The sequence below is a fragment of the Argiope bruennichi genome, chromosome 2 (assembly GCF_947563725.1).
Source record: "Argiope bruennichi chromosome 2, qqArgBrue1.1, whole genome shotgun sequence".
Classification (NCBI taxonomy): Eukaryota; Metazoa; Arthropoda; class Arachnida; order Araneae; family Araneidae; genus Argiope; species Argiope bruennichi.
This window is the reverse complement of record NC_079152.1, coordinates 4,187,375-4,205,663: the sequence shown is the minus strand read 5'-3', so window position 1 is coordinate 4,205,663 and position 18,289 is coordinate 4,187,375.

The window sequence follows — 18,289 nt, the reverse complement described above, 5'->3', positions numbered from 1 at the left end:
AAAGTTTAAAATTATAGTCAAAATGAGGCGACTGAAAAATTTAGCAATATTATTATTCGTTAATTTTTCGCACCCAAGAAGTAAATATAATAATCTGTCCAACAAAATACTTGACACATTTAAGCAACATAAACCACAAGATAAACTGGATCCTTCTCATAATAAACGCAAAAGCTTCAAACTCTTTTTAAAAAAAGTGACTAAAATATCAGGAAACAAGTTATATTAAAAAATAGAATTAAGTGAATTCCGATTCTGCATTCATTTTTTGGCCGAAAGAATAATCCTGCTTGGAAGTAACAGTTTTTGTCTACTCTAACAACTTGACAAATTTGAATGTTCCACTCTTAGCAACAGTAATTTCTTATCTTCATTTCCAAATAAATTAACACCACCAGTCATACAAAGTTCCTACATCTCTTTTTCAAGGCCAAGAAGACATCACGTACGTCAGAATTATTGGTTTCGTTCTACATTCATACATAGAAATCTTTCTCTACAACAGTCCGAAAAAGGAAGCATACCTCGAATTTTAACCACACAGTTTCTTTTGAACTTGACAACCTAAATTTCATCAAAAATGTTATTTTCTTAGGCAACAACCTCATAAGATACAATTTGCAGATGTAGGGTAATACGGGGAATGTATTTCTTTCTCAGGTTAATATCTTCCTGACTTATGAATGTAATTGAAACTTAGAAAAAATGAACTCTCACAAGTAGAAACGCAAGCAATAAAGCGCCATTAATAATGTCCCAGCTTACGAGATAGAAATGCAAATATCTTGAACAAAAAAATTAATTTTCTGACTATGACAAGATACGGCAGGCAGTAACTCAGGTATCTTGACAAATACCTTTAAACTACTATAGAATCTAACTTAACCATATATCATATGAAAAGTATGCTGCAGACCCATTATACACATACATGTAGATTCAAAAGAATACACTGCTCAACATCACAACATTAAAGCCAAACAGAAAAAAACACATCAAACCAGAGTGATAAATATATTGAAAAACTTGTATCATCAGAAAACGTACTAACGTAGGTCCTCTAAACTGGAATGTCTTTCTATTGAATATCGAAAACATCCCCTTTCCTACCTGTTTTTTATGCATTCCTTGATCACATATAGAAACTATATTTTTATTTTTAATGTCGAAGACACAAAAAATTTTTTAAATAAATGTGAAAAAAAAAATTATTTCTCTATTTTTTTCTTTTTTTGTAACAAAAATTAGATAGCAGAAAACTTAAATCACCGGCCACTAAATCACTTAAAAAAACTGAATGCAAATTAATTCTGATTGAATCAAGAAATAATCTTGAAATATTTCTGCACTTAAGAACAACTATTTCAGTTTAATCAAACTGACTATCAAGTAAACTTTAATACTCATGACTAGTTACATTCTTTAGAAATACTAAAATCAGACATTTCAATTATAAAGGCAAAACGTTAGCAAATTTTAATAATCAAATAACATGAAAGAAATAATTGTTAAACTTTCTTATTTGTTACATCTAATCTACACCTGGACCAAATTTCCATTGCATTATTTGATGACAGGTATTTATAAATTAAAAAAACAATTTCATAGATCATTCTTTCTGACGAATTACAGAAAAAATATTTAGTTCGTTTATGATCAGTTTAATGATTAAAAGTCCGGAACGCTATAGCTTTATAAAACAATATGAATGGTGGAGCTATTCTTCGTGCTTTATTGGATATTCTGACAAGGGGCCCTTTAGATGGAAAAAGAAAAGATTCAATTAAGAAATCTAACGCACTTTATTTCGCTCTTAAGTGAGAATTTACACATACCTAATTAAAACAATACGCGTGCATTCATCTCTCATTTCTTAATCGCTTATCTTTATCGAAATAGAGTGAATATTTTTTGTGGAGACTACCGATGTGCCCGGCTACTTTAGAGATGTTTCCAAGTTACTTTGTATGCATTTTATCCATTCAATGCAAATGCGTAAATATTTACAACCGTTTACTACACTATAGTGGCACTAGGAAAGTTATCACATTCAGAAACAATACCTAAAGCTCATAAAAGGAAAAAAATTTCACGTTGTCTCAGTCTTAATAATTGAACAAAAATGCTCTATTGCAATAATAATTTCATTTATTATCTACAAAATTTTGCAGTGAACAAAGTTTGGAATTAATCTTACAAATCCGTTTTCAAGAAGATTTTTAAAATTAGCTGATAGTCTCTCAAAGATGTCAAAAAATTTTATTGAAACGTATGAACCATATTACAATTTAGAAAGAAAGATTATTTAGATTTCAGACAAGTTTCAAATCTCTGTAGATTTCAGTTTACGCCAACAACAAATTAATCCAAAATACCTAATGGCAAAACTTAATTTTTTTAAATAATTTACGTATTTATTACAGTTATAAGTAAATACTATCTGAAAGCATACCCAAGATGTGCGTTTACAGAACTGTGATAATTAATAGTGAATTTCATTATTGCAGTGCATAAAATAATTCCTTTACTTATAATTTGTATTTTAATGAGAAACTATATAATAAAAATTTATAATGAAGCAAAACATCAATACACTTAAGAATACCAGGTTGCTCAAATAATTTCTTATAGTTTAAAGATATTCCCTTTTAAAATTCTAATCATAATTAGGAACTTAACGAATTTAAATATTAACCTATTATTTTAAAAAGTATTTATAATCTTGTAGCCTTACAATAATAATTAATTAAAATGAAAAAATATATATAAAAAGATATTATTTTCAAATAGAATAAGAGAAACAATTTTTTAAATTAAAAATTCAGAGAGAAAAATAAAATTTCTTATAATTTCATACAACGTGGACATTAACGTTACAGTTGTCAAGATGTTTGAAAATTAAATGATGACTATATATATATATATATATATATATATATATATATATATATATATATATATATAGTGTATAAGTTACACATTTATGTAACGAAAGAAATATTACAAAAACTTTGCTTGGACAGCTGATAAACAATTATATATAAAATTGTAATTCTATATAATATACAGCAAGCACAATTAAAGAGGATTTTTTACTTATTTTTTTTTATTTAATTTTTTTTTCTTTTTTTAACATTTTTTTATATTTTATTTTCTGTAATTTTCTATATTTTCTTATTTTTTTCATATTTTTCTTTCATTTTCTTTTTTTTTTCTTTTTTTCTATCTATGTTTTTTCTTTTCTAAATTTTTTTTCTTTTTTATATTTTATTATATATTTTTTCATCATTTTTTTCCTATTTTCTATTTTTTAATCCCCTTTTACAAATATAAATTTAATGAAAAAACATGGAAATAACATACATTTGATGAAAACAAATAAAATCACAAAGTACTTGAACAAGAAATCATCTAATTATAAATTTTCTGCGTGAGAAAATAGTTTCAATTTTTTAAAACTAATTTGTTAAATATATTATTTTCTATGTTTGAAACATTCAGTTGTCAAGATTTTTGACAATTACACGATGACAAAATATATATATCATGTATAACATTTCACATTTTATATGGCAATAGAAAAATTACAAAAACTTTGCTTTGTCGGCTGATAAACAATAATATATAAAATTGTTAGTCTATATAATATACAGCATGCACAATTAATGGGGATTTTTCTTCCTTTTTTCTTAATTTTTTCATTATTTTAAATTTTTTTCCATTTTTTTAACAATTTTTTATATTTTTTTTGTATTTTTTGTATATTTTTTCTTTTTCTTTTCTTCACTTTTTTCTTTTGTTTCTTCTTTTTTATATCCATTCTTTTCTTTTCAATTTTTTTTTTTCTATTTTCTATTTTTTTTTTAAATTTTTCATCCCCTTTTTCAAATATGAATTTTATAAATATACATGAAAATAACATATAATTGATGAAAACAAATAAAATCAAAACTATTTCAATAAGAGGTCATCTAATTATAAATTTTTGCATGAGATAAAAGTTTGAATTTATTAAAACAAATTTGTAAAATATATTATAAGTTTGAAACATTCTTTGTTTCTCCTTGAAAGAATTTATTTGAAAGTTATTATTATATACATATGTGTGTATTTATATAAATTATAAATTTAATTTATTTCATTTATATGCAAATATCTTTTAATAAATTTTTAGTGGTGTTTATAAATTTTATCGTATTACTTTAAAATATTATTTTCAGATTAATAACTCAAAATCCAAAAAGTGTTATTTTATTCATTTAAATTTAATAAGCAATTATCCTTCGAAACTTTTTTAAACTTTTCGTTAGCATTTCTTTTCAAGAGTATGAAATCTTTCTAAAAAATTCCGACAGAAAACAAATATTCTTCGATCGATCTTTTTCAATCACTCGTTTAACAAATTCATTAAAAGATTTTCGAAACGTGTCCACTTAATTTAAAAAGGAAAATGATCTTTAAAAGAATGAGACTCCAACAAATGGTGTTATTTTTTAAATTTTTTTCAAAACCAAGCTCTATAAAACAATTATTCTGGAGTGGTAGAACTTTAATTTATTAATACATTATAATATTAAATCACTTGAATAAACTAAGTTATGCAGGACTTTTTTTTTAAATTTTTCTTTTTCTCCCGATTTTTGCCATCAAGAAGATTTATCTTAGAAGCCCCTTCAATTAAACTTTATCAGTTATAAATAAGTTTCAATTCATCTAATCTAATCTAAAAATATCTTTGATCTTAAAATAATATATGGCTGAAGAATTGTATATTAGAGCAGGCGTTATTTAACGGATTCCTTGAATACCTATCTATGGTGTTTACGAATTTTATGGTATATGGGATTACTTTAAAACAGTTTTTCTTTCATTTTTAATTGGAAATCTCTAAATTATAAGTGATATTTCTTAATCCACAAGAAGTGTTATTGAGAGAATTTTTTTCAAGATTTAAGCCAAAACATTTGAAAGAAATAAAGAAAAACACCAAGAAAACAAAGCAAAATTTTTTTAACTTAAACTACATCTTAGAATTTTCTTTTAAATATTACAATGGATTTCTTTTTTTATACGTATATACTTTTAAAATGTTCAGAGCTTTATAATCCTACTTTCAGTTATATCTTGAAATATTAAAACCTCATATCCATTCTTTCGAATTTCATTTTTCCAACTGGAAATAAAATATTTTTATTTTCGTGTTATAGATGTCAATGAATCAAACTACAATTTTAAAGATGAAAATACAAAAATGAAGTATTTTCGGATGTCTATAAATCGTTTAATATATTTAATTTTTCATCCTATTGCGCAGTCTTATAATAAATCTCAAATTCGATTGATTTCATAATTCCAAATCACTTTTAATGTATATTGAGGACATTTTTTTATTAAGTGATTACGCTATTAATTAAATGAATAATAGTTTTTATTATTATTAATACTACACTACTATTAATGAAAAACGCAACAATATGAAGTCGATGTTTGTTCAAAAGAGGCCTAATTAACCTTCAGGAATTCGTTAAAGCAGTGATCCAGTGCTCAGCAGATAAATTCTATTTCAAATAGCTTTTTTTTTTTTTTTTTTTTTTTTTTTGCAATAAGTTTGAATATTTCATGTGACTACCAAAATTTAAGAAAACGATACATGGTCCGAACGCTGATCAAGGGCCTTTTTTTTTTTTTCTTTTTTCTTTTTCTTTTCTTGCCTCGATTCTTCGGAACCTTTACTTAACCCATATTTCAACGTCTATATGGGTCCATTTAATCTGTATTTTTAAATATTTTCCAGAAGATCGATGCACCTTCCAGTAGCTTTTCTGCAATGCCTGTTGGAATATAGCATGTCGCTTTCAAAATTTAAGAAATCAATTCAAATCTCAGGATATAAGAAACTGAATGATTGATCTTCAAAATGTTCATGATTAAAATACTGGACATTTTTTTTTGTAAAGTAAAGTCTTAGTAATGTTTTTTTTTTAATTTTTGGCTCTGATTCATTATATTCTTAGTCAATATTTCAATAGCCTATATGGTTCCAGTGAATCTGTGCATGTAATTATTTTTCATGCCATCAGTAGAATTCTTTGCTTTTTTTTTTCGCAATCCATGCAGAATAGAAGTCGTACGACAGGATAATTGAAGCTGAATTATGAATCCTTAAAAACATGTTCTTAAAGGAAAGACTCGAGCGCTGGACAAGTATTTCTCAGCCAAAATGGCTATTTAAAAAACATTTTGCTGGATTCTGCAAACCTTTATTCCATAACTTCAAAATTCTGTAATAGGCTTGTATTTTAATAATTTCTTAAAAAATAAATACAGCGTCTTTTTTTTTTGTCGATTCCAAAATTTTAGAAGAAGTCAAATCACTGATTATAGTATTGGAAACTGAATGATAGTATTTTAAAAATGTACTCTCCGAATGCTGCTCAAGTGTTTCTCCACCAACAAGTTTTTTCTTTCGATTTTTTGTTGCGATTCGATTGTTGGTATTGTTTCACATCCAAATGGACAACAGAGCTATATTAAGTCTATGAAATTGTCCATCATGAAGAAGTCAAACACGTACAATGGACTGTCAATAAGACCCTAGCTGGAGCGGCTCAGACAAATAAGAATGCAATCAGCTGAAGTATCTTCCCTAAAATAATTGGGGAAGATTTCAAGCCTTGCTTAGAACCCTCATATAATTTTAAAGTTCTAAGATGGCCACTAAGACAGAGAGTAAGAGTAGTCGGCTCCTGCTTCCTGCACTCAAGAGACAGAGACCCACTTCATGACCAGTGACGTACCGGTGGAACAATCGAAATGGCTTTATTCTGGCTTTTAGCTCTCGAGAAAATATCTACGCAGGTAAGAATGTAAATAGGCACAAAGGCATCACTTTCCCACGGTACTCACAATCTCATTACACATGATGCCACTGTGTGAGATTATCCATTGTAGGTGATTCTGATGACACAAGGAAAGAGATTTTAGATTTCTGAGTGTATTCACTGCCACATTATATCTCACACTACGCCAGTTAGTGAAGTGTTGAGCTGAACTTCTATTATCTAACAGAATCCAGATTTTATTTTTATAAGTGAATGATTTGAGGAATTCTAGTCCTTCATTGACGGCAATAATCTCTCTAACAAAAACAGATCAGAACTCGGGATTACTCTTCTAGATTTTTAACTCTTCATCTTGAGATTTGGTGTAGATTCCACTAGAATTATTTTTATTTTTATTACCTTCCGTATGTATTTGAACTGCGTCTCTTGGAATATGATTATTTCTCTCAAGAGTCAGTTGCCTTAGATAAATTTCTAGATGATTTATCTGTTCACTTGAACAGGTAGTCAGTATGGTAAAATACACCAGCAAGACCATCAGATGGATCGAAACACTGCATCAAGTGATGTTGTTCCACAAAACAAGAGACAATGCTGCATGTTAGTACTTGACTAAACGGACTGTTTCTTTTGAGTCTTTGATTGTTACTCCAAATTCGGAAAGCGGAGGTTCTATTTCGTAACCCAAGACTACTGGCTACAATGCGTATTGTATTATTTAACCATGCCATTGGGGCAAGAATTCCATAGGTCATTGATGATTCGAGAAGCACTAAGCTTGACTCGTCTAAATTTCTGCAAGTTTTAATCTGAAGCACAACAATATATTGGATATCCATATTCCAGGATATGCCGAATAAGAGAAATATAGATGCTTCTGAGAGTAGTAGTGTTACCACCACATTCAGCTCCGGAGATATATTTTAGAATGTTGAGGCTTCTCCTAGCTCTCAACACAAAATGATTTATATGATTGTTGCTCAGTATTTCAGGATCCAGAACAAAACCGAAATATTTTAGATGCTTAAACATAGGCTTGTAGATGGAGAAAATGGTCAGATTCAGTGTCCTAAGACTGGATCATCAAAGGTAGACATCTGGCTTAGCGCCAATGCCTGTAGACCTTAGCTGGGCATAATGGAATGGCCTTCACGCCTAGGGTAGCCCTGACAGGAGTTAAACTCCCGACGTACTTCACCCATTCCGCCCAGCGGCATCCCCCGCCACGATGCATCTTCGGACCGTTAGTTGATATTTCAAAAGTCTGCCTGGGCACGATGAATCTGTTCTTTCGGTAGTATTTTTATTTTTTGCAGATAATTTAATAATGTTGTTTCCTCAAAATTGACGAAAGTATTTTTATTAATCTGCAAATACATTTACTCAGAATAAAGTTCAGCTGCACTACTGGGAAAATATTTGACGAAACGAATTGAAAACCATATAATTAGATAACAATATAATTAATTTGGTTTCCAGTTCCGTCTTCCCACGTGAAAAAAGAAAATGAATATGTCATTTCTTTTATTTTAAAAGCTAAATGATAGAAATCATTTGAAGCTATGAAAACTGCTTATTTAATTAAATGATGCATCATCTATCTTGATTAGAACATGAGTGACAAGGTCTTCCAGCATCTTCCCCTCTAAGTGTTGGAAGGCTATTTTATAAAGATGAGAGGTGAGCTGATGGACAGCAAATCAGAATACCAGATCAGGAACAGACTTGTTGCTATTTCTCCTCCTCTTTGGATTGAAAACCAATCCAAACCAAGTCCAAGAGAATGTTTCGAACTATAAGATTGTAAACTGACTTTACGTCATTCACCAGCTTTCTCACAGAGGTGCCAATAGAGTCAATTATATGGGGAGGGGAAGTATGTGCCCAGCAGTGGCAATGTGTATAGATGTTTTCAACTCTGATGAAGAAAAGTCCTTTTTATATGGTCAGACTTTAGTCTGGATAAGCGCGTTTGAGCACTCCTTGGACTAGTGCACGGCAGAGACAACTCTGGACACCTCCCGGCATACCCGTCATGCTTTGGGGGAATCTTCCATTTCGATTTAGTTCTTAGTTTAAACAAGGCATGAATCTCTAAGCACTGCAGTCTAGAAGAGTAAAGGATTGGGACTTCCTTCCTTGGCCTTCCTTGCTTCAGCAATATCATGTTCGTGGATGCCCACATGCGAAGGGATCCATGGTATGCTTCCTGATCAGGTCCTTGCAAATGTAGTTAATTTGGAGATAATGCATTGGTCCAGCTTGTTTCGAATGTGTGGTCAGTCTTTTTTGTATTGAGCTTTTGCTGTCTGTTAGGATCCAAATTTTAGAATTATCAGTCTCAATGTTTTACTTATTCAAAGAATTCGATATCCATGAAAGAGTTTGGAGGGGTTGTCTGGATTTCCAATGAATACATTAAAAAACCATATGCAGCAGAATGTTCACACAGAAATTTAGGACTCAAATCTTGACACTGCAGATAGCGAAAGTATTGGGTCTTCTTGCAACATTGAGTCAAGTACAGGTACATCCAAAGGTCTTACAGAAATACCAAGTGCTGCATATAAAGATATTGTTAAGTCATTGCCTGTTTATATATCGATTTGACAGGCAAGCAGATAGACGTAGATTGCATGATCTTTCAGTTATCAATATGTATTATCAGCAGATTTCGTCTTTTGATGTGTTAAAAGTCAAATGTTCTATGAGTAAAAATACTGAACGTGGTACAGTACGTTCATGTAATAATTGCCAGAAGTGACTTTGATTCTAATTTAGTTAACTCTCAAGTCCCTCGCAACCTTGCTCAGAAGCAAAGCCCAGTTAGCAATTTTAGCATTTTACGTAATTGAGGTATTGCATGCTTTTCTCAATTATTGAAAGAGGCCCCAAATGCACCTGAATATTTCAAATTTCATTTATTATTTATTTAAAAAAGTGATTAATACGGTTTCGAAATGTGGCTTGTAAAGTAGAATTCGATGGAAGAGGCCGCCTTAAAGAGAATAGTCTTTCTCTTTGTTCCAGAGCATTCATTTTTTTCTCTTTATACTTAAGAAATGCTTGATTCCTTATTGCGTCTTTGCTCGAGATAGAATGTGAAGGTTGGCACTCTTAATTTTATGACCAACATTCATTTAAATCTTATATAAAACTTCGCACACACAACAGATGACGAAAACTTCCACAAATGATACTAGGTGTACTTATTGAGATCAGATGCATTTTTAGGGCCTCGTCAGTTCGCTGGTTCTGACGCTCGTCAGTTCGCTGGCTAACTCGCCTATAGACTACTAAAGATAATCTTTGTTTCTGGGTATTGTGTGACTTCATTATTCATTAATTTGGCGCATTTGCATTTTGGACTTTAGTTCATACTGAAGTCCCTTGATACCATGCTTTATGCGGAAACACTGGGCAAGGACCCTCAGTAATTGAGGTGTGTTATTTCTTTCTCAGTTTCTAGAAGAATCCCTAAGTACTCCAGCAATTTCCAAACTGCCTGAGATTGTATTGTAGTCTCTCAAAATGCTCCAGCGAGGTGCCTTATAATAGGAAATTCGAAGAAAAATCCACTTCACAGAGTAAGGTTTTCTCTTTGAATTGGGGAAGCCTTTTTCTCATTGGATCCATGCGAAGAACTTCATTCTTTCGTCAGGTGTTTGCTCGATACGGCAATATGGAGAAGGATCCTCTTACTTTAAAAAATGCAGCATTCTTTAAAATTTTTTTATTAAACTTCGAGCACCTAAGCAGAATCAGAAAGTGCTCATAAATGTTTCCAGGTGAACTTATTCAGGTGTTTTTTAATGGCCTCTTCTGTCTGCAAGTTCCAGGGGGCTCAGTCGCTAAAATTGTACTGTGGAAAACTTGCAGTTCTTTTGCACTGTACCTTCTCCTTTCTCATTACCTCGGCTTTTATTATTTTTTAGTTTTTTAGGCCGGTCTAGACACAATTTTTTGAGAATTTCAATTAGAAAGTCTGTCTAACGACACTCTGACTGCTTGTTGAAAAAACAATGTATAAGGCCTTTTTAAATGAAATATCCTTGTATTTCCTTCCATAAGATTATCCCACAGGACGTTGGTTATGCTCTTTTTATTGTAAGCTTCTTATACTTTGTTCAAACTTCTTATACTTTATTCTTATAGTTTGAACAAACTCCTAATGACGCACCACAGGCATTAAATCTCTTTTAACCATTCGCTTTCGCGAAATTCTCTTCATTGTGCTTGGATTCTTTTTCGAATTTATTGTACTTCAGTTCTTTCGGGTAACAACGAAGCTAGATCACTGATCTTATAACAGAGAAGACTGCGTCTAATGAACTGTTTTAAATCTTAGAAATTTTCTGCGATTGTTTTCTGAGTGAAAACAAATATCTTACAAACTTCTTTATTTTTTCCCCTTCATTTTGCGATAACAGATGACCTTTACTTTCACAACTCTAAATTCAAATATGTAGATCTGCCAACCATCGGTTTTTTTTTTTTTTTTTAATTTGAGATTCTCTTTTATCACTTTCTCACAGGTGATAACAGATGACCTCTATTTTCAGTACTTTAAAGTCAATTATGATGGTCTGCCAACGTTTTTTTTTGTTGTTGTTGTTGATCCATGCGGAGAATGGCTGGATGATCTGCCATCATTTTATTATTATTACGTTGAGAATGGCTTTATTACTCTCTCATAGGTCACCCGATGGTATTGAGAGTGGGCAGAATTATAAGAAAGATTACATTATTCGCCCACTCGCAAATTAAAAGCTGGCAGTGCAATGTTTGAGTATGAGAATCTTCTCTCAGTGTGTTTCTCAACTTTAATTAAGTGATATTTGCATATAGAACATATTGTACTGACTGAGAAAACCCCACACATCTTTTTCATTTATGCAGTTTTATCTTTCCATTTATTATTTATGTTGCAATTTTCCAAAATAGTAGTTACTTTACTTTTAAAATCTACAAAAAATTATTAAATTAATTTATTTTAAAAACTGTCTGAAATATAATTTAAATTTTAAACTATTTTTTAAATTAGTAAATTTAAAAAAATATTAAATTAATTTATTTTTAGAGCTGTATGAATTTCATTTTTAAATTTAAACTATTTTTAAACTGTTAAAATTTTAAAAAAATATTAAATTAGTTTATTTTTAAAATAAAAATGTATGTATACTTATTAAACTATTTTTAATACCTTATATTCAGATAAGCAACAGAAAATAAAAAAAATACATTAAACAAATGCTCATAATTATTTAATGGAATTATGAAATCAATACCCATTCTGATATCATATGAATATCAAGGCTGCTCTGGTAGAGATGCCAAATTTATTTCTTGCATTCGCAAGATCATTCTCATGCGGATGCAAGAAAGATTTTTCAGATTTTTAGAAAAAGATCCCATTTTGTATTTCTACACGGAAACAAATTTTATTTCAATCCGTGAATATATGCAAGTTTTGTTTTCGAGGAAAAAAATGCTTCGAATTATTCGATCTTATTAGGTTTCGTGCTATATGATATTTATTATTATTTTTTTAAATTTTGAAACGAGAATACTTTGTGAATATAAAACTATGTATGTTAATACATTTGCAGACATTTCTATTTATTTTAAGTGTTCTATATAAAATACTATCATCCTTTTTCTGATCACGATATCTACGCCTTTGTTTTTGACTCATTAAAAATATGGCGATTAACTTTAACGATATAGTATTTCAGCCATATTTATATTAATTCAGATTTCCGTTTATTATTCTTTTCAAATATATGTTAGTAAAATTAAAATTATTTTCAATAATATCTCAATCACCTTTAATTGAAATATATTCAAAATTGGGCAGCTAATATCTTTACGTAGAAAATATCACGGAGATTGTGGCTCAAAATAAAAGAACATTTATTTCATAAAATTCCTTTTGTATAAATTTGTAGAGATTGATTTTTCTCATGTATATAAAAAAAGAGTGTTCTAACAATTTCGCACTAGCTTCTTGATGACTCGGTGATTTACAATTTTGCATGTTTATTACCGGTTTATCGATGTATTTTAATGAGCGTTGTATACAATTGTCGTCACCAGGTGCTAATTTAAGAGCGAAAGAAATATTTTCATTTTTCAATAAAATGCCAAAAAATAAAAAATAAAAATTTTAATTAAAATATATTTCTTCTTTCAAATAGAACAGTGATATCGTTCTTTTCAAAAAGTTTTTATCATCTTGTTGGAGTCTCAGAAATGTTATCAACTACAAAAAAATTACGGATCTATTTAATACTGTGAAACTTTAATGAAATGAACACAAATGTCACCATTATTCAAATTAATGAATTAATGTAAATATTTTACGTAAATACTTAGAAGTGTAAGTACACTCTAATATTATTTTTGTACTAATTTAGAATAATACACATTTTAAATTTTCAATATCGTAAACTTACATTTGGAAAATAATCATAATAATGACAGGGTCTTAATTTCTTTGCAGAAATAACGAATCATATTAAATATATTATAATTGATTGCAAAATAAAACATAAGTATTTGTTTAGACATGAAATAATGCTGAACAATTTGTATTGACATTCAAATGTACACATTTTAAATTTTAAATATTATAAATATACATTTGTAAAATATGATGATAAAGATTTGATACAAGCTTCATTACAGAAATAATAATTCATATTTAAACATAATTTACAGCAGAATAATACACAGGCATTTATTTTGGCATGAAATAATACAGAACTGCTTGTATTATTTTCAAATTAAGCTGTTGCTTACTAAATTTCAAAAATTAATCTTCTCATTTATCATTATACTCATTAAAATCAAGAGATGAAAAATTACCTCAGCACAGATGTTCCAATTAAATACTTATGAAAAATTATAAGAGCAACCTGGAGAAAATTATTTCTTCAAAAATGTTTAGTTTTTATTTATATAATAAATCAAATTGAAACAACAATTTATATGTACTTTAATTTATTATTAGTTCCAAATTGTTTGAATTAAATTCTCAAACATTCCCAACTTCGTATTTGGAGGAAAAGATATTTTTACTGTCTGAAAATAAACCAATGTTTCCGAAATTAAAAACTAAGTTAAAATTGATTCTTTTATAAGCAGCATTAAATTTGTTCTTACTTTAAAAATCTTTATTATATTAATATAAATTAAATTAATCTTAATAAATTAAATATATTATATGAATATAACTGCTCTTATAGTAATATATCCTTTCTGAAGAATTAATACAACTCTCAAGTTTGTTAAATCATTGAATTCCATTGCATTTAATTTGAAATTGATGAAATTTTTTTAACGGATGTGACATAAAACTTTTAAGAGCATAAATTTGAATACACCTGTTGATATATTGGGAAAAAAGGAAAATGTTTAGAGAAGTTCACTGCAAAACTAACACAATCCCGTTACCTACATGCAATCGAGACCAATAGCTGAAAAGTATATTTTTTTCTGATTATTAATATTGAAATATTAAAGTAGAATGGTTGTGAAGAATTACTATTCGAATTTACGTCAGAAGTAGACAAAATAGACGTCTGTTCTTTAATGAGTTTCATATAATTTTGCAGTTTATAAATTATTCAAACCATAGAGCTTTAATTTTCTTTTGTATAAAGCCAAGAATACAACAAGAAAAGAAAATTTTTCAATGGTAAAATATGCGAATTGGATTTCTATATGAAGGATATAAGAATTTTGACTGATATAAACTCATCTTGGAATTTTTAAGATTACAGCTATGCAAGAAGCTTTGACTTCCTAAATTGTGTTAAAAGTGTCACTTTACTATTTTGAAAATTGCTATAGCGTCCCGTTAGCATGAATATAAAAGTAAAGCGAATAATTATTCTATCTCGCTTTATGAAATATTATAAGAATTATAAAAAATATATTTATTGAATTTTTTTTTTTTTTTTTTTTTTTTTTTTTTTTTTTTTTTGCAGAACTATAAAGTCAATTTGTTTTAACAATGGAAATTTAGTCTATACTCTGAGAATTTTAATTTCGTATTTATTCTTAAAAATTGACATTTTTTGATTATCTCATTTCATTTGCTTCGTAAAATGTAGCTTTATAAGTTCACATTACTTTAAGATTATTTAGCGACATTGTTTATTTTGAATCTTTGTCAGGCGAAAGGCACCTTTAAATGGGAAAAAGCTTTCTCCGAAATTCCATTTGGAACAAGTGTTAGGACGCTTTACCATTTGTGGAGTTAATGTACACTCTGTCTGTATAAAATGGTTCATCCTTAGATTTGAATCCGCAATCGTATGGTTATGAAGCCACCACGGTTCTAGGATTCATTGGTAGGCAAGGCTTTTGTTGGTTCAAAATCGCAGCTTCTAACAAAAGCATTATTGGATGCAGGGGTACAAGATAGTGCCCTATGTTCACCCAAGCAAGCGTTCCATTTAAATGCTTATTTTCTGTCTTTTGACGCTGATCTCAACTGCGTTATGCAGTTACATGAAGAATAAGCAATGCATTTAATAGCATTTAGAAATCAAGCACTGTGTTACTTTGGTGCTTGTATTGTGTTAACCAATGATGTTCGTCAATGTTACAACTGAACAGTTGGCATGTACTAGAAAAAATAACAACATTTCTTATAATAAGTTATTTGACATGAAAAGATTCTTATTCAATTAAATGTTTTAATTATTTTTTTAAAAAACAAAACAAAAATTTTAATATTTCATTAGAATGTTGGTATTTGTCACCATGCCTCTCTTGATTTCAAGATGGCAATTTTAAAAAGAGCCACAGCAACATTAAATCATTTGATATAATGAATTCTATAAGTATGATCAGGTCTGTTTTTGTTTTTTTAAAATACTTTCTTCAAAAAAAATTATTGACGTAAGCTTCAAATCTTCGATTTTCCCTTTACAATTACAAAGCAATATTGAATGAAAAAGCATGCTTGTAACATACACTTAATTAACAGATTTTAAAAAATTACTAAATGTAAGTTATATTTTGAGAATTTTAGCATTAGCGCAAATGCCATGTTTATAAGAAACTATGTTTCATCATGTTGATACATTTCATTAATAATTCCGCAGATGCTTCTGTTTGTTTCATGACTTCTCATTGCACAATGGCATTCGTGTTCGTTCACACATATAGGAGAGCTCTATTTCCCATATTGGACACTCCATAAATGAAAGAACGATGAATTTTAGCAGCCTTCAGGATGGTATTTTTTAATAGTATTAATATAATTAATCACATTTGATAATCCAGATTTATACGAATCATAAAAGTATCATTCAAATAAATTGGTATTATCCTATGTATTTCTATTGCTAAAGGAATAAGAAATCCAACTTCAAACAGCAAATGATTTAGGGAAATAAATCATTTTAGAAATTTGTGCACATTAATATTTTGGTGATTTATATTTTTTATTTTCTGAAATGATTTGGCTTCCCATTCATTTATGATAAATATAAATATGCACATTTCATAACTTCAGCATCCATTTGATAAAAGTGTACTGTAAACATTTCCATCTTTCTATAGTAGTTAATTCAATATTTGAAAATTTATAATTTAGGAGGTAATGTAAAATAGATTTTCACTTTCAAATCTATTGTTTACTTTGTATGTGAACAGCTGAACGATTAGGTGAGGATTTTTTACAGAATACGTAGGTGGTAGAAATTTGTGCGAAAAAAACTTTCTTTTTAGGTTTTACTGATTTCCAACATAAATTAATAAGACTATGTGGGATAAATAAAATATATAATGGATTGGGAGGAACTCTGGAAGTAATGTATTCCAACATACTCTTTTAAAAATGTTATAAATTTAAAATCACGTAATATCAGTAATCATTTTACATAAATTCCACATCTCGATAAGAAACATTCATGACTTATTAAAAAAGGACATTTGTTCCAACATTAACTACACGGCTGCGTATTTTTTAAAATGTATGAAATAATAATTTATTAATAGAAATTATTAAATTTCTCCTTATTTAAACTCGCATCTTTAGATTACTAGCAAAAAATACATAAAAAATTTACATAGATTACAGAGGTGGCATCTTACGACAGTGAATAAAAAAGAAGAGATATTTGATGCTTCTTAGAAAAGTAAAGCGAACAAAACAAGAGTAAGCATGCGATCCTTCAGCGACTTCTTAGAATATAGATTTATATAATTTCAATTCCATTTTATGAACTATCGGCGAAGTTATTCAAGGAAAACGTAGTAATAGCAATTTTTTTAAAAAAATCTTATATTCAGATTGTTTTTAAAATTAATATTTGTCTGCCTTACTATATTATTTGATCATTTGAGATACAAAAAATAATTATAAGTGTAAAAATCTGATGTAAGCTACAAGAATCGGCAATATATATATTTTAAAAAATCTGTTACTATTTGATATGGACAGAGATAGTGATATGAGTGAAGAAAATTCTTATGCAAACACTTGAAAATGATATATGTGTATGCCCAAAAAGTGTTTTTTTTTTTTGAAATTGACTTTATTAAACTTAAACAATAACTACATTCTATGTCTTCAATTACTTTTTAAGTATTATTCATAATAGAAATATTTTCAGGGCATATGATTAGAATAATTATTTGAGGCGGTCCTCGTTTTCTACACTGACGAGAATCTCATTCGACGCTTGAAATTATATCACACTCGTATCTCTGGTTCATGCGATTTGGAAAAATTGTCCTGACCCTTTAAGGAACAATGAATTCTTCTATCATATTTTCAGTCGAAATGTCTTTAAAAAGGATTCTGCTCTTTGAATAATTTTTTTACAAAATAAAGAAATTCCCTGCAATTAAAATCAAAATTTCAAAAACCAGACAGCAACTCTTGAGCTCAAGCATTTGAGAGAAAACACAGACATTGAATAAACGGAAAGAAAATACAGAAAAATATAAATATGCGTCACAAAGGCGTTGGAATAGGATTTTTCTTCCCTCATTCAGTAATTATTCATGCATTTGTCTTAACCTCAACCTCTCAGTGAGATTTAGAGCGAAAAAGTTAATCTCAATATATGATTCTTGCAAAAAATGAACACTGAAAATTTTCATGGTTATTCTGTAGTCTAAAAAATCGAAAAATACATAAAATCCACAGCACCTACTTTTTTTCTACAGGATAGGGCACATTTAATTATTAATATTTGTGTTTTTTGGGACAATAGAAAATTCGTATTAACTTTTTATCAGTATTACTTTAATAAAGAGTTTTTATCTAACAGATAGATCGAATATTTTACATTAATTTTCCTTTTAATGATTGGTTATCTAGTTAGAGATCATTACTTTTCGATTTTTAGAAAAATCAACATTCCTATCAAAAATTGTTAGGAAAAATGTCCCAATTATTGAAAGTAAATCAAAAGTAAGCAAAA